Genomic DNA, 18868 nt, shown 5'->3' with positions numbered 1-18868 from the left:
GCTAAGCATGTTCCCACGTGGAGACGTCGTTTCACTTGTGTTCTGAACACTCCTAACGTTTCAGTATCCACGTTCCTGCAGTTATTGCATTAGGTGGTTGCTTGTCCCCCCACATTCTACAGTGCGATGGTGATCCAACGGTCCCAATTCCCTGGAATTTATGAGTGGGAAATTTACCGCTCCTTTTCAACTCCTATATAAAGAGGGAATGGGGGTGCTTTTTTTTCCATTTACATGCTTTCTACAAATTTTCTTTGAAGCAGCAGTCTGAGGAAATCTTCTTCCAGCACTCATAAGTGCCTTTGGCCCTTCTTCCAACATTATAAAGAATTTTTTTTTTCTTTCTTTCCTATTTATTTCACTTGATAGGAAAATATGGGTAGATTTGCTAAACTAATTGATACACTCGAGGGCATGGCAGCTTTTAGGACTAAGTATAGAATCCTAGAAAATGTTGAACTTCAACATTGTGAACTAGGAGAGTGGTTGCTTATGAATAAACCACCTGGGGAAGTGGTTATTCCCATTATCGCCTTTATAGAAGGCGGAATGGAAATTCCCATGGGTAGGGTAACTAGGGATTTTCTCATTAACTTTAGGTTATCCCTGATCCAATGTTCTCCCAACCTTTTTAGGATCTTCGGTAGTGTAGACATGATAAACTGAAAAATGGGAACCAACCTTATGCGTTATGACGTAAGTTGGGTCTATAATTGCCAAAAGGGAAAAGATACGAGTTACTATTTTAGGTGTAGAGTACCCTTTGTTAAGTTGATTTATTGTATTCCTAAGTCGAATAAGGGTATGGATGAAGATTTCCTTATTGTCTCGGGTGAATGGCATGACGTTTTGCACTACCCTACCCAAGATGGGGAACCAGGTGGGATACCTAAGGCCTTAGAGTAACTTAGATTGCCCTATCTCCTTATCTTGCCATTTTTGCCTTCAAAAAAAAAAAAAAAAAAAAAATTTGAACTGACTCCTTTTGTTTTTTGTTTTCTTGGCAAATGAGTTTCACATTGTCTCGAACAAAAATCTAGTGAACTTTGCTGATCTTAACCAAATTCTACAATCAGAGATCTTCCTCCATCGAGACAGACAGCTTCGGGTGGTACACGTAATCTTAGGATTCAAGCCCATCTCCACTTGTTTCCAATCTCCCAAACATGTGATCAAAGCCAAAGACCCGAGGCTCGCCTTGATTGACGTAGCTATCCCCGGATTCCTGACCAAACTACCCTTATCCGGTACTCAGGACGCTTAATTGCCTGCCACTTGCAACCAAGCTCCTTTATTCCCACGAGCAACCTCTTCCTTCTAACAAAGAGTAGGGAGAGCCAATGTCTGAACCTACTCAGGAAGACATAAAGAAGGACTTTAAAGTCTTTTATCGGACATACACCGAAGATCCTCCAGTATCTACCCACCGTTGCCTTGTTGCTGCTCAAGTTAGTTACAGCCAAGAAGTAGTTGACGTTCCTGAGGCCATAGTGCTTGAAGAGAAAACGCCTGACTTTCTAGCCTTACTCACTACCCATGCTAGGGAAAATGCTTTCGTGGTTCCTATTGTACGCTAGCCACCTACTCTTGCCCCATCTCACACCTCTGCTACAGATGCCCTTGAGAAGAAGAGAAAGACCGGGAAGCAGATTGAGAGTTCTGAAGAAGGGGAGATACCCCAACCCACCTAACAGCCGCTTTCCAACGAGCCCAGAATTACAAGGGTGCAGCAAAAGAAAGGTACTACTACCAGGGTCGGCAAAGGCACTAAAGGGGAGCAGCTTTCCAAGGCTACCATATGGAACCTAGCCTTTATGCTCAGTTCGGGAGACCCCGTCACATCTGAGGCATCCCTTAGGGATGCTTAGAAGGGTAGGTCCGGATAGGTGTCTTGTGTCTAGAGAAGGCTCTACCCCTTCTTGATGACGTGTAGGAGCTCAAGGGGTTGAGAAAACGTGAGATGTTCCTCTCACTAAAGAGGGATCTTGCAAATTTTAGTTTTTGTACCATTGTTTTATTGAAACTTTCTCATGTTCTTTATGTTAAAATTGTAACATGTACATACATTTTCTCTAAAAATAGACTGTGCAAGCATCCTTTGTGGCCGAGGAGTGGGTTGACCATGCTCTGTCAAAATCTCAGGAGGCAAAGAGTAAACTAGCTCAATTAGATAAGACCTTAGCTTATGTTGAGAAAAAGTACAAAAACTTACTTTTTTATCTGCCTAAGGCCGAGAAATGGTGTAAAAATGCCGAGGTTTCCCTAGGAGGGTTTGAGAAGCAGGCCGAGGAGTTGTAGGTTTCTCTGTAGAAGGCTAAAACACAACTAGACTTAGCTAGTGAGCAGATTAAACTTCAGCATAAACAACTCGAGGGCAAGGATTTTGAGAAAGCGAAGGTCGAACAAGCTGCGTATGACGCTGGCATGACCAAAACTGCCCAAATCCTAACTACTGAGCTCAGAGATGTAGCTAAGGCTTCTGTCTTGAAGTTTGGGGCAAAGCTCTTAATGCTGCTAGAGTTAATGTTGACTCTGATCTGAGGGGAACCAATAAGTTTTATTACCCTTTAGCACTTCGCATTGCTCCTAGTTCTGCCCTTCTTCCTCTCAATCCAAGCTCTACCTCTTTGGTACCCAAGTCCACAGCAGCCCCAACTTCTATGCCTTTGCTAGAAAAGAAAAAGAACAGCAAACTCCTACCTTAGTGGTGGAGTTAGAAACATAAGAAGTTGCAGAAGTTGAGCAGTTGAAAAAGAAGAAGAAGGAGAAAGAGAAGGAGGTTGTAGCCTAGTTCTTCCAAGTTTAACACTTAGGCCGATTTTGTAATGGGCTAGGTTTAGCTAACACCTCTTGTCTTCCTTTCCTTTTCTTTCTGTCGCTTTGTAATCAACTCTTAAATTTAAAGGAAAATATCCAAGCTTTGTTACATTCCTGTTTTGCATAACTTTCAATTTTCTACTTTGCCAAATATAGCATATGTTCAACCGACTAGAATGTATAGCCTTAAATATATTAAACTGTCTTAAATTTAACTTAACCTTAGAAGTATGATCCAGGAGCTTGGATAGACTTATAATCAAACTTCTGGATTGTACCTTATTTACCTTAGGGTTAACTTTTCTCGATACTTAACTAGTTTCTTACAAGTACTAATTTGCCCGAGACTTGTGACCCGAGGAGTCGGAAAAGACCAAGGTTCTGCTTAATACTTAACCAATTTCACATAAAAGTTAATTTACCCAAGGCTTGTGACCCGAGGAGTCGAACAAGGCCAAGGTTCTATTTAACACTTAACCAATTTATATAAGGGTTAATTTACCTAGGGCTTGTGACCTGAGGAGTCGAACAAACCCACGGTTCTGTTCAACACTTAACCAATTTCATGTAAGGGTTAATTTACCCAAGGCTTGTGACTCGAGGAGTCGAACAAGGCCAAGGTTCTGTTTAATACTTTCATATAAGGGTTTACCCAAGGTTTGTGACCCAAGGAGTCGAACAAGGCCAATGTTATATTTAACACTTAACCAATTTCACACAAGGGTTAATCTTAACGAACAACCTTTTGTAAACCGAGCACCAAACATCAAAAGAGTAAGAATTGGATGGAATCCAAAGTATTATTAATAATAATATCTACACAAATTATTTACATTCCATGGACGAGGAACAATATTCTCATCCAAATCTTCTAAGTAATAGGCCCTAATACCCATTACTAAGGTAATTCGATATGGGCCTTCCCAATTAGGCCCTAATTTTCCCCATGATGGATTCTTCATTGGTCCCACTACTTTCCTTAAGACTAGGTCTCTAAGAACCATTGGCCTCACCTTAACTCCCTTGTCATACCCTTGCTTGAGTTTTAGCTGATAATGTGCCATTTTAACCATGGCTACCTCTCTCCTTTCTTCAACTAACTCCAAGCTTGTTGATAGTAGACAGTTGTTTTCTTCCACACTGAATTGATCTGTTTTCAAGGTTGGGAACCCTGTTTTGAGAGGTATGACGCTTCGGACCCATAGGTCATTGAGAACAAAGGTTCCCTAGTTGATCTTCGGGGTGTGGTGCGATATGCCCATAGTACATGTGGTAACTCGTCCACCCATTTCCCTTTCGCCTCATCTAGCCTCTTCTTTAATCCACTAACTATGACTTTATTAACTGCTTCTATTTGCCCGTTTTCCTGTGGATAGGCTTGGGTGGAATACCTATTTCTGATACCTAACTCCCCACAATACCTTCTAAAAGCCTTACTGTCAAATTGGAGCCCATTGTCTGAGATCAACGTATGGGGAATCCTGAATCTGGTTACAATGTTCCTCCAAACAAACTTCTGCATCCACATCCCTAATGTTAGACAATAGCTTGGCTTCAACCCGTTTTATGAAGTAGTCGGTCCCCATGAAAAGCCATCTTCAGTTTCCTACAGCCCTTAGGAATGGCCCCATTATGTCCAAGCCCCATTGAGCAAGCGGCCATGGACTAGAGAGTGGATTCAAGATTCCCCCAGGTTGGTGGATATTTGGGGCATATCTTTGATATTGGTCACACTTCTTAACATAATCTTAGGCAGCCCTCTGCATATTAGGCCACCAATACCCTTGGGTGAGAGCTTTATGTGACAAGGACCTTCCCCCGGTATGACTGCCATAAATCCTTTCATGTAACTCTTCCAACAAGGGTTCCACAGCATCAGGATGGACGCACAACAAATACGGTGCTGAATAGGAATGTTTATACAGCTTCTGCTCTTCAGAAAGCCAGTACTGTGGAGCTTTCCTTCAAATCTTCTCAGCCTCACCTTTGTCTTCAGGTAGTGATCCACTTCTTAAGAATGAGACTAATGGATCCATCCAACTTGGTCCAACCTGTATGCTATGTATCCTGCTCGGTGTCTGATCATTATGGTCGGAAACCATCATATCCTCGACAATGATAACCCGAGGAAGTCCTGACCCTGAAGAGATGGCCAACATAGCCAACGAATCTGCATGAGATTTCTGGCCCTTTGGGATCTGCTTCAAAGAGAAGGCTTCGAAGTTGAATTGAGCTTGCCTAACTTTACTGCGATATCCTTGCATTAGTTGGTCCCTAGCCTTAAATTCTCCATTAACTTGCCCAACCCCTAACCTTGAATTTGAAGAAGAATTCTATGACCTTTCCTCCCAAATTGCTAACCATTGCCATCCTTGCGAATAAAGCTTCATATTTTGCTTCATTGTTTGTGGCTGGAAATCTCAACCTCAAGGATATTTCCATAGTTATCCTCCCGGGGGATATTATGATAATTCCCACACCGGATCCTTTCTGATTAGTTGCACCATCAGTATAAACTTCCTAAGTTGGAAAGCTAGGAGTAGAGACTACCATGATCTCAGAGCCTAACACCTTGTTTTCCACAAATTCCATTGTAAACTTAGCAACCAAGTCAGCTAGGACTTGTCCCTTTATAGCCGTACGGGGCATATACTTAATATCAAAAGCCCTAAGCATCGTCCCCCATTTGGCAATCCTCCTCGTGTGATCAAATTTTCGAAGCAGTGCCTGCAAAGGGAGCTAGGTAAAAACCACCACTGTATGTGCTTGGAAATAATGAAGGAGTTTCCTCGTCGCATGTATAATGGCCAAAATTTCCTTTTCCAAGGGTAAATAATGAATTTTGGCTTCTTGCAAGTATTTGCTGACATAGTAGACAGGCCTTTGCACTCCATCATCTATTCTAAGCAAGACTAGGCTTATTGCATGGTTAGATACTACTATATAAGCGTACAAGACCTCCTCCTTCTCTGGTCAGGAGAGGACAAGAGAATGAGACAAGTACCTCTTTAATTCCTCTAAGGCATCAATGCACTCCTTTGTCCACTCAAAATTCTTCCATTTGTGGATAAGCTAAAAGAATGGTAGACAGCGGTCTGCTGATTGAGAGATGAACCTATTCAAAGTTGTCGTCATTCCTGTTAGCTTCTGTACTTCTTTGAGATTTTGAGGTGGATATAGGTTATTTATGGCTTTAATTTGATCGAGATTAACCTTAATTCCCTGATGAGTGATCATATAACCCAAAAACTTGCCCGAACTAACACCAAAAGAGCACTTAGAAGCATTAAGTCACAATTTGTGTTCCCTAAGCACCTTGAACACATCCTCCAAGTCAATCAAATGCTTCGAAGTCTGCTTACTCTTCACAACTATATCATCAATATATGCCTCCACAGTTTTCCCAATTTGAGACTCAGACATTCGGGTCATCATCCTCTAATATGTAGATCTAGTATGCTTTAAGCCAAAAGGCATTACCCAGTAGTGGTAATTCTCAGTTGGGGTTCAGAAAGCTGTCTTCTCTTGGTTGGGCTGGGCTAAAGGTATTTGGTGATACCCCTGGGAGGCTTCTAGAAAACTCATCAGAGGATGTCTGATAGTCGCATCGACTAATTAGTCAATCTGAGGCACGAGAAAGGGATCCTTTGGACATGCTTTATTCAAATCCGTGAAATCCACACACAATTGCCACTTTTCATTCTTCTTTTTTACCACCACAGTGTTAGCCAACCATTCAAGGTAAAAAGTCTCCTTGATTGCCGCTGCTTGCTTGAGTTTGATCACCTTATCCTTCACTGCCTCGGCATGCTCCTTTGAAGAGCGCCGAAGTGGTTGTCTATTTGGTACAACCCTAGTATTCATATTCAAGTGATGGCATATAAAGTCCGGGTCAATCCCCGGTGCCTCATAAGCACTCCATGTAAAAAAATCCACGTTATCATTCAAAAGACCTACTAGCTTCTCTTTTTCCTTAGGGGGTATTTGAGCACAAACTTGGAAATATCTATCCACATTTGACCCGATCATCACTTTGTCTAACTCCTCACAGAGCATCCCCTGCTGCTTAATCCCAATTTCACCCTCGGGGTCAGTTAATTACTATGGGACCTATTTTGAGGTAGAAACAACTTTTTTCAATGATTGTTGTTTGATAGCAACCACTAGGCACTACCTGGCCATTGTCTGACTTCCAACAAGTTCCCTTACCCAGCCCTCGGTGAGGTATTTTACTTTAAGGTGCAAAGTAGATGATACCGCTCCCATGGCATGAAGCCAAGGCCTAGCCAAAATAGCTGTGGGGGAGTAAGCTTCAGCCACAGTGAAGTTAACTTGCACAACTTCATTCCCTGCTTAAACAAGGAGCCTAACCATTCCACGGGGAATTACTCTTCTCGCATCAAATCCGACCAACGAGGAATCATACTTGCTTATATCCTCGGGCTTGAGATTCAGCCCCTTATACAAGTTTGGGTACATAAATTCAGCTCCACTTCCTTGGTCCACCAGGACCCTCTTTACATCATAGCCCTTAATATGTAGGGTCACAACCAGTGCATCATCATGGGGTTGAAAAGTCCCCACCTTATCCTCTTCTGAGAAGCCTAGAGTTGGCAATGCTTCATGTCTAACTCTTTTAGATTCTTGGACTTGCTTTTTACACTTTGGATATGAGGTTACTGAAATAATGCCCGAAAGTGAATTTGCACCACGACTAGGGGTGGTAAAAATCACATTAATTGTTCCCAGAGGTGGCCGAGGAGCAACCTCTTTTTGATACTCTGCTCCAGTTTGATTTGTTTGCCCCTGAGGTTGGTGCATAAACTGCTTCAGTTTCCCTACTTTCACTAACTGATCCAGATGATCTCGTAAAGTTTTGCAGTCTTTGGTTGTGTGTCCTCTATCTTAATGATAATGGCAGTAAAGGCCTTCATTGTGCTTGGATGGGTCTCTTCCCATCTTATTGGGCCATTTGAAATATGGCCCATTCTTTATCTTCTCAAGGATTTGATACACTAGCTCCTTAAACACTGAGTTGACTACTTGTGTGTTAGCTCTTGATGGTTGGCTAGCAAACTCTCTTCCTCAACCTGTTTATGCCCGTCAATGCAGTCCATGAGCTGACGCATACCTTTGGCGAGCTTCATAGTCAAGGATTTTCTTAAGTCATGTTCTGTTGGGAGCCTAACCTTGAATATTTTGATGGCCACATCCTCAAAATCCCCACCAATTTCATTGAATGTCTCCCTGTATCTGTTAGAATAAATTTTGAGTGTCTCCCCCTCTCTCATCATCATGGATAATAAGGAGTCTAGAGGCCTTGGGACCCTGCTGCACGTCATGAACCTATAGAATCCTCTTCCAGTCCATCGAACCACCTCATGGTAATAGGTCTGAGGCTGGAAGGGAAAACCTTGCACATAAGGGCCTCGTTCCTCGAGTGAATGGCCATCCTTTGATTAAAGTGACTCACATGCTCCATGGGGTATGTTCTCCCATTGTAAATAGTAAAGGTGGGTTGGGTGAAAAGATGAGGTAGCTTGGCCCTATCAATTCTTCGCGTAAAGGGTGACTTAGCAATTTGGCGTAAAGCTTTGCTCATTGCGTCATTTCCCATGCTCTTAGGGAATAAGCTCTCTCTATGCCTCTTACTATGCCTCTCCACCTTATCCAAGCATGAAGATGCAGAGAAAGATTCACTAGGGGGAGTCCTTGACCTCGGTCTGTAGCTGCCATCTTTAGATCTTGAGCTTAATGGGGGTGTTCGATCTTCCCTATCGTGCGCCCTACAGTGAAACTTTTTGCCAAATAATCAATCTCCGACCTAATATTTCGAGTCTCTTGTTCATGGGACACATGAATCCTCGTTCTTGAGTGATTCCTATTAGTACATTCTGTATACAACGTTTCCAACCCAACGCTTGGAGTTCGATTATGCTCTCGATCTCTCCTCTACTCCAAGTTGTCAAAGTGGTCCACATGCTGTGAGCCAACGGATTCCCCTTTGTTATACCTGGAGTTAGCCATAGCTTGAAAGAAGAAGATTACAGATTACTTCCCATAGACGGCTCCAATTGTAGGTGCTAAAAAAGTAAAGGCCCAAGCCCACTAAGAACAGTGGTACCTTGTCTTTCAAACCAAGCCCAGACAATAGAATTTTCTAAAGAGAGTGAGAAAATACTTCAAGTGCAATTCTAAGCTAAGTTCAAGTCTAAGGCCGAAGAGCCCAAAGTAACAGATAAGTCTAATTTAAGTAGTAATTGAAAATAATGTTCTCCTCGGGCTGGTCCGAGGATTAGTCTCTTATATATAATTGTTTCAAGTTTTATACCAGATAATACATTGTTCACTTCCCTATTTTTTCGTTTCTTAAAGAAAAAATTTTCATCCTCTTTTTTTGGGAGATTCCCTTCCTTTTATATTCCCTTTCCTTGCATCCTAGCCCTCCACCTGTATGCCTCCAGGTATTCCTCAGGATACTTGTCCCATCAAAACTCTGCTGAAGGTGGTAGAAGGGGCTGCTAGCTGTGAATTTACTGTTCAGGGGTCATTTCCACTTTAATGCAGCTAATAAGGTTGGTGTAGGGCATTCAATGCGGAGGGGGGAAGTATACCCTTCAGGAAACTTTCTCCCACCATCCTTGCCTCCGTCGCTATCTCTTCTCCTTTCCCTAGAACTCCACAGGACACCAATTGTCCTGATTCTATTTCCATCCACGGGTGGGTGAAATCCTCGGAGCTTATTTACCCCTTTGGGCCTAGACTATGCAAGTTATTCCTTGGTCTAATCCTCCTTAGTCCTCGGACCCCCCACAATAATGATTAGTTCAAATGAAAAACTAATGCATGTTACAACAGTGAAAAATAATAAAAATTTCAGCATATATAATTATGAGCAAAAGTGTTCTCAGTAGGGTATTGACTAAAAAGATCTCAATCCTAACTCACACAACCTTATTACCAAATAAGACTATAAAGTTGTATGGTTTGGAACATGAGTTAGAGTATTCATTTTTAGGAGATTGTAGAGAGTTTGGTTTTATGCTTTTTGAGGTAGGGAAATGAGTCCTAGTGATATATGCTATACACTTGCTATGAATACTCTAATTTTCCTCTTCACTCAAGTTTTGCTTTCTTTCCATTTTTTGTCTTCTTCATTATCTTACTCTCTCTTCTGATTGCCTAGGTTATCATTAATTTTCTTCCTAATTTGCTTTATGCTTTTTCTCCCTTTCTTTATCTATTTCCTCATATGTTCTTCCTTGACTTCTATGTTACCCATTCATGGGTAATGTTCCCAATTTTTATACCTAAAATTTGATACTTATTTTCACCCTTTTGCCCTCACCCTTATCTCTTTTGTCCGTTGCAGGCATTCAACCTTTTTACATGATGCCCATTGCCCATGTTAGCCAGGTACCCTTCCATTATCTTCTAACCATGCTTAGTTGGGTGTAATCCCACTAAGGATTTTCAGACTATGCCTCATGACAAACAACCTTCCCATTTTTAGTGAAGGTCAGACAGCTGTGGAGCCACTACCTCTCCCTCTCCCTAAAATAGTAAAGACTCCCATTAATTCTCTTTGTCCTCATCCTATAGCATGTATCAAATGACTCCTACCTATTCCTTTCCCATTTTGGTAAAGATGTTTTCCTAGCAAAGCATATTCCTAAAAGTGGTATCGAATGGCTCCTACCTATACCAAATCTAGGCCATTTTCCCCTCACCAAACCGCACCCTTTGCATCTCGTTATTTCTTGCAGCTACTACCTGCTGCTATTCCTATTTTCTTTTCATCGTGTTTCACATAAGAGGTTTGGCTTCTCTTTATTTTTATAAGAATGTTATGGGTTTTATGGGCTTGCTGCCCTTTTTTGTATTTGGTCCTGTACGTGCAAGTTAGACTATCAAGCTTGTAAAGGAAAATAAGCTGTGGATCTAATAGTATATTTAAGTGCAAAATCTCATGAACAATAAAAATGGAAACTTTACACTTTAATGTCTAGAGAAATGTAAAAGTGAAACAGGGAAAGTAAATGAGGCATGTAACATAGGTGGAAAACTCTTGGAAAGGGATGAAAAACCATGGTTGAGTGAAGAACAAAATATCCTTCACTCTTTAAAGCTTTCTATTATATGAAAGTTAAGGTTTTTACACAATGGTGACGTTCTTCTCAAAGAAAGCCTCCTTTTCCCTCACTTTCCTTCCTAGACTTTTGCCTTTTCTCTTTATCATTCTTGGTTCTTACCCTAATTGTTTAGCAACATGTTCCTTTTATAGTACTAGGAATGTTTTTAGGTACATAAGGACAGGTGTCATGCCCCTATTCGCCCATTTAAACCCTAATACAACTATTGTACTATACTACGGCTGGAGGAGATAACAAACCTATGCACGCAAGAAAAAACTTGCATATGCATAATCAAGCTTGCACGTAGGCAAGATTATGCATACATAGGTTCTTGCCCATAAATCCTAAAAACACAAAAACCGGGCAGAACCACAAGATGGAAATTCTAACAACCTAACATGCATTTAAAACACATAAACATATAAACCTAAGCTAGATAAACATGTTAAAGCATATTATCACGAGGAATAAAGCAAACAGAAGATTAAATGCAAAAAATGAAAGAAAAGAAAAAGAAAGGTATAAAACTAATACCTCGAAGAAAAGCTCTTCAAGTTTGATTTTTGATCGTTCCCCTTAGTTAAATCTATTACAATTCAATAAAAATGTGATTAGCAACGTTAAATCCACGATGCACATCACGCATACATGGGGTAGGGTGCAACATCGGAGAACGGCGAGTGACTCACTATCCTAGAGTCAATTAAAAAGAAAAAGAAAAAGAAACAGGGGCACTTTTCGAGCTAACACAACAAACAACAAAAGGATACAGTCTTTGTGGTGTCCATTCGGGGCTTTTGCCTCAAACTTCTCTGCGTGACTCGGTCCTCTTGTCTTCTTCACTTCTTTCTCTACCTTTTCTGATGAGGCTCTTGCCTCAAGTTGACCTTGGTCTCTTTCTTTATCTCTATCTCTACCTTTTTCTACTGTGCCTGCATGTTGAATTCCTGGAGGATATGTGCACGAGTAGTCTTGATTGTTGGATCCATTAGGGGTGGTGAAAACTTGCTGAGGAGTAGGTATGTATGGGGAGGAATCTTTTGCCTCTTTCATGAATTATTTAGGGATGAGAAACTCATTGAGGAGTAGTAGAAATGGACTCACTGAGGAGTAGTGTAACTTTTGTAGATGTGTGATCCACTAGGGAAGAATCTTCTACTTCCTTCATGGTATGTTGAGGACTTTAAGGAAGAATCTTCTGCTTCCTCACTAGGGATACTTTAGGTGTACTTGATCCATTGGAGAAGAATCTTCTGCTTCTTCACTGGGGATTGTTTAAATATGCTTAGGTCCATTGGGGAAGAATCTTCTGCCTCCTTCATGGTGATGATGTTCTAGATATGCTTGATCCACTAGGGAAGAATCTTCTGCTTCCTTATTGGGGATAGTGTTCTTGAGTTTATGTGATCTACTAGGAATGGTTTTGGGATGTACATGCTTCATTGGGGGAAGAGTTTTCTGCTTCCTTTACTACTTATTAGGGGGTCTTTGGTGACTTTGTGCCTAATTGGGGCAATCTTGAGATTTTTTTTTTTGACTAAACTACATGTAGTTTAGAGGTGAGGCCTAAACTACACGTAGTTTCCCACCTCTTTATTTTTCCCATCTGTTTCTTTTTCTTCTTCATTCTCTTCATCTCCCTCATCTCTTCACATTCTTCATAACTCTTCAACTTTCCATATTTTCTCTACAAAAACTTCACTCTTCTCTCTTCACATTCTTTATAACTCTTCATTTGATTCTCCCATTCCCTCATTCTCTCATTTTCTCTCTAGACTCTCTTCATCTCCTTCAATGGCACCCAAGGCCAAAAAGGCTTCCTATGTCCTTTCCTCCGATGCAATTCTCCTCACCCGCTGGAGTGGAGCAGTGAGACTGATGGAGCCTTCTTCATAGACATACTAGCCAGAGAATCACATCCCCATGGCTAAATTTGTAAGTTTTTCAACCTTTTCTCATTTTCAAATTTCTCTTTGAACTTTCGTTTTGATGTGTTTTTGGCCATGTAAATGCTTGGGTTTTGTTGTGGGATGGGTTTAGATGAAAACCTAACACATTAGGAGGGGTAGGAACATGTTTAGGATTGGTTTTGGATGATATATGTTTGAAAAATGTCGAAGGGCACCTCCTGTCTGTGCTTTTGTGTATGTGGGCTCGAGCCTGCGTATTCAGCTTGTACTTATGCATACGCAACTCTATTCTTACGTACGTAGGTCTGTTCTTAAGGCTCTGCATACGTAGGTTTTGGCTTGCATATATGGGGTCCTGTCTGCGTACGTGGGCCTTGACCCACGTATGTGAGGCGCTTGGCAAAGGCCTTACTTTGCTAAATTTCAGTTCTTTTTCCATTGTTTCACTTTTATATGAAATCCTAACACCCCTTTTTGTCATTTTTTCACCTGAACATCACGGCATCCTTCTTTTTATCTTTATTCTTGTATCGAAAACATCATTTTTCATCATTTTCACTTGAATCCAGGATCTGATGTTATCTTCATCTTTTGTAGTCCTCATCCCCTTACGATGGTAGGGGAAACACTAACAAGGTGGTAGAGTGGTACAACCTCCTTGTTCCTGAAACCAAGGCTTACATTCGGGAAGCGAGCTTCAAGGCTATCCTTAGCCTTTTGTCAGAAAGGTCTACAAGTGCTATTTTGGTGCAATGCCTCATCGAGAGGTGGTGGGATACTAGTCATACCTTCCATATTGTTGAGCGGGAGATGACGGTGACTCCCTATGACTTCCACCGCATAACCAGCCTTAGCTTCGAAGGGCCCATCGTTAACTTGGACAGCGTGTTAGGCGTCCAGCTGGGTCTTAACATGTTGGGGAGGAAGTACTCCATAGAGACCATCCGTTACTTTGACTTGGTGTTAGATTACATGCTTCTCCCACAAAAGGACTATGGAGGAGCATGTTTGGATGGCTAGGGCTTTTCTTCTACATTTGTTAGGAGCTTATCTCTTCACCAATGGTGGGCAAGTGGTGTCCTTAAGGTGGTTGACCCTCTTTCAAGGCTTTGCAGATGCATGGAGGGCCAATTGGGGGCAGGCATGTCTTGCCTATCTTTACTCTAGCCTCGACACTCTTAGCCGGGGCACCTTGCGGTAGCTTGTGGGGCCTTGGAAGCTCCTTGAGGTTAGTTCACTTTCCATCTCTTGTATTTTCATTTGTAGCTTGTCGTCTAGCAAATTGTATCATCTTGCAAACTATCATTTTGCAAACTGTACGATTTTGCAAACTGTAGCATCTTGTATCTAACCTGTGGCTTGTGCTTCCTTTTGCAGCGGTGGATTGTTAGGTATGGCCTTATAACTCCGGACACCAATCTAAATTTGTGAGAATTCCCTCGAGTAAGGGCCCACTTTGTTGGGTTAACTTCAGATGAGGTAAGTTTAAAAGTTCCAGCTTTCATGCTTCTTCATGCATTTCCCTTAGGATACTCTTCTCTTAACCTTGTATCAACCAGCCCCTTCCTGCTTCTCCGGATTTGGAAGCTGCTGCCATCATTACTTCGGAGATTACCCGACCCTTCGAAGGAGCGGGCTTGAGGGCACTCTACTTGGAAAAGTGTGCAAAAACCAAGCTAAGGTTGAGTTTGCCAAAGACATACCACCTATTTTCCATAGCAAGAGGGACGCCCAACACAACTTGCAACAACGAGGGGATATCCCCACCCATGGTAAGGAAGACGAGATCGTCAATCTTTGGTTCACCCATGATGGCACCAAATTCTTCGATGGTGGGGCATATTTCTACTCCACTAAAGCGGAAAACATGTTGAGTAGAGACCTAATAGTTGGTAGCAGCACGAAGAAGAGGCCCATCCACTCTTATTTGATGGTATGGAAAGACACAAGAAAAACCATAGGGGGTGATGGAATCTTTGAAATCAAGAGTAAGCCTCCTAATCCAAGCCGAGACATCGAGTGAAGAGTTTTCTACCATTGGGGGGCCTCAAAAAAGTGCTTTCTAAGTTAAAAATACATTGGTAAGGGTTTTGGGACCCAAACGGCTACTTTTATACTTAATTAGGGCGGCTAAGGTTTCCTTTGATTCACGACCCGCATATGTAAGGTTAACCCTGCATACACAACATCAAAGTTGCGTACAGAGGCCCATCCCCATGTACGCATAGAGCTTGGCAGAAATTCATTATCCCCTATTTTAAGCATGGTTTTTCCACTCCAAGGCATCCCTAGGGTTCCTACGAACTAAAAGATCATTCAAGGCATATTTCAAGCACAAGATTTCAAGCATCAAAGAAGCAATATTTTATGGAAACATACAATTAACCATACATCTTGTAAATTAAGTACTAGTCCCAATTAAAAGCATAAATGTAAAAAGATGTTCTTAAGTACAATCCTTTGCCTCAAACTGAATTCAAATGTCTGCTAAAAGAAATAAAAAACAATAAAAGCATAAAAAAGAAAGAAATATGTGTGTTGTATGCCTATATGTCTTGACTGCAGGTAATCATTGGTGTCGCCTCTTCCTTGGTTGATAGCTGAGTGTCGCCTCCAAATCCTCCTCATCACTACCACCACCATCATCATCATCACCACCATTGCCCGGGTAGGCCGCCCCTCTAGGACCGTACAAGCTCCTTGAATAGTTGGTCACCTCTAGCTTGAGATTCCCAGCCAACCATACGAACTCCTCATGCTCTTGCAAGGTACATCTTGGTCCAAAGGTCATATTGTGTGGACCTCTGGATGTGCATGGTGGTTTATGAGCTAAAGAGAGGTAACCCGGTGGTTTAGGAAGGAAGCAAGCTTCTTTGCGGGAAGTCCTCTTCTTCTTCAGGTATAATCCCTAACTTTTGTCTAGGTTCTTAACCTAGCTGGATTCCTTTAATTTTGCATGGGTTGCCTTTCGGTTTTTGACCTATCGAGGCACCTTATATCGTCTTTCATTATTATTTATGTTTATTTTTTTCACTTAAGCTCTCTTTTCTTCTTCTTTTTGCTTTCCTTTTTTTTTTTTTTTTTTACTCCCTCCTCTCTCTTTTTTCAAATATGGCTACAAGAGAGGCTTCGGTTGTTTCAATCTCCTACCGTACCCCCAACACATACCTCCCTAGGCATTTTAGGGACTGCCGGCTTCATCAAAAGGACATGAGCTTTAAGGCATACATGGAGCTTATGGGTCACATTAAGGAGACCGGCATTCAATGGGTCGTGGAGTGGTGGCACATCTCAAGCATGGTTTATTGTTGTTGCAAGGACTACTGTGTGCCTTTAGTTAGACTTTGTTGTTGCTCATACTACTACACTTGTCATATCTCAAGGCAATTTGGAGAACGTCAAGGAGCTCCTAGAGGTGAAGGTGCCTTCCACATTGAGGTGTTTACTAACAAGATCTTGGGTAGGCTTTGTGAGGGTTGGCCACGCCGTAGGGTGACTAGAGGCATTGCCCTTCCTCGATACATCTATCCCACTGCGGGGTACAAGTTATGGTTAGAGGATGACAGGAAGTTGATTATGAGGGATGAGAAAGCTTGCATGAAGACTAGCAAGAAAGCAAGGAGGGTTGAGTGACCACCTTGATATGCCCCATATTTTACTTTTTTGCACTTTATGATTCTCATGTTTTTGCTTTTGAATTTAATAAAAGATTGGAGTGTTCCAAATCCCCTATGAAAACAATCTTGTTACCTTTTAATTTGAGCAATAAGAAAATCACTTTTTATTATCTTTGCTTATTGTCATCTCATTCTTTTGTTTTTCTTTTCTTTTTCCTTTTCCATGTAATTTTTGCCCATGACATCCCTTTGGAATTTTTTCCATGCGCATGGTTTTTCCCCCTAACTTTTGCCTAGACTACCCTTTCAGGTTTTCAATCTAGCGGGGTTCTTTTGCCTTAATTTTTGCCTAGGCCACCTTTTCGGGTTTTCAACCTAGCAGGCTTTTTTTTTTTTCCTTTAAATGTTTTATTTCTGGAGTCTATCCATGTTAATTGGGAGAAGCATCTCTTCCCCATCCAAATCTGTGATCCTCGTAGCACCTCCAGACATGATCTTCTTAATGATAAAAGGCCCAGACCACCTTGGCTTCATCTTCCCCTTGGATCAAAAGTCTCATCTCTAAGCACCTTTAGGACCAAGTCCCCTTCTTTAAGGTTTCTCGGTTTCACTTTCTTGTTAAATGCTTTTTCAATCCTTTTTTGGTACCCTTGTGCATGATACTGTGCCCTAGCCCTCTTCTCATCTATCATAGCCAATTGTTCATATCTCACCTTAGCTCAATCCTTTTCTAGGACCTTGGTTTCCACCAATACCCTCAAAGATTGTATCTCCACCTCAATAGGAAGCACGTCTTACTACCATAAACCAAAGAGTAAGGTGTTGCCCTAGTTGACGCACAGATAGAAGTTCTATAACCCCATAAGGCAAATGGAAGCTTCTCGGCCCAGTCTTTGTAAGTCATTACCATCTTGGCTAGGATGTTCTTCACATTCTTATTAGCTGCTTCTATGGCCCCACTGGCTTGTGGTCGATATGGTGAAGACTTGTGATGCTTAATGCTATATTCTTCCATGACTCTTAGAACTTCACCCTCAAAGTGGGAATCGTTATCAGAGATGATTTCTTGGGGCACCCTAAATTGGCATATGATGTTGTTTTCTAAGAACCGAGCCACATGCTTAGCCTTCAATACGGAGTAGGAGGCTGTTTCCACCTATTTGGTGAAATAGTCAATTGCCACCAGGATGTATTCAAGCCCATTTGAAGCCTTAGGAGCTATCCTTCCGATCACATCTATGCCCCAAACCAAGAATGGCCATGGAGAAGTCACGCTGTACAACTCACTAGGTGGTACATGATTCTAGTTGGCATGTGTCGGACAATCATGGCATTTCTTCACATAGTCCACACAATAGGTCTCCATCGTATTCAATAGTACCCCATCCTTAGGATTTTCTTGGCTAACATTCTCCCATTCATATGAGGGCCACAAATCCTTGATGAACATCTTCCATTACTTTCTCGACTTCTTCCTTCTTCAACCAACCAACGAAGGTGTATACCATCGTAGGACCTTCTATAGAGTTGTCCTTTACATAGGATGTATTGAATTGCCATCATCCTAATGGAACGACGTTCTCTCTTGTCGGCACCATCTGGATATGCCCTTAGTTCCAAGAACTTCATGATGTCATAGTACCACAAAACTTCCTCTTCCTCTATGGTCATTGCTGAAGCTTTGGTCTTCCCTTTGTGCATTTCCTCATAACTTTGCTCAATCTCCAAGGGTCATGTCCATACTCCCTTTGGTATTTCAACCATGGAGGTTAAGGAAGTTAAGGTATCCACAAATTGATTTTGAGCTCTAGGAATGATTGTGTACTCAATCTTGTCAAAGATCTTGGTCAAGTCCAAGTATTTTTTATAAGGCTTCAAGTGTTCCGCATTCACCTTCCACAACTTTTATGCTTGGGCTATAACCAAAGTTGAATCTCCAAAGACTTCGGCCTCCGTTACCCTCAATTCTTGAAGAGCCTCCATTTCGAAAATACAAGTCTCATATTCAGCCATGTTATTAGTTGCTTCAAAGTTCAACTTGATTGCCAAAGGCATGTGAGATCCCTCGGGGGTGATCAAGAGTACTCCTATCCCATTCCCATATCGGTTTACGGCTTCGTCAAAGTACATCTTCCATGTCCCTAACTTAACATCCATCATGTCTTTATTCGAAAAGTCTTCTTTACCATCTTCCCCCTCTATAGGATTCTTAGCACAAAAATCCGACACGACACTCCTTTTGATAGTTTTTCTAGCCATATACTTCAAACCGAATTCTACCAATAAGATCAACCATCTTGACAATCTTCCACTCAAAGCAGGTTTCTTAAAGAGATACTTCAATGGGTCCATTCTTGCTACCACCCATGTTTGGAAAGGTAAGATTATG

Source organism: Quercus lobata, chromosome 1 (genome assembly GCF_001633185.2).
Source record: "Quercus lobata isolate SW786 chromosome 1, ValleyOak3.0 Primary Assembly, whole genome shotgun sequence".
Taxonomy (NCBI): Eukaryota; Viridiplantae; Streptophyta; class Magnoliopsida; order Fagales; family Fagaceae; genus Quercus; species Quercus lobata.
The sequence above is the reverse complement of the archived record's forward strand: the minus strand, read 5'-3'. Positions refer to the sequence as shown.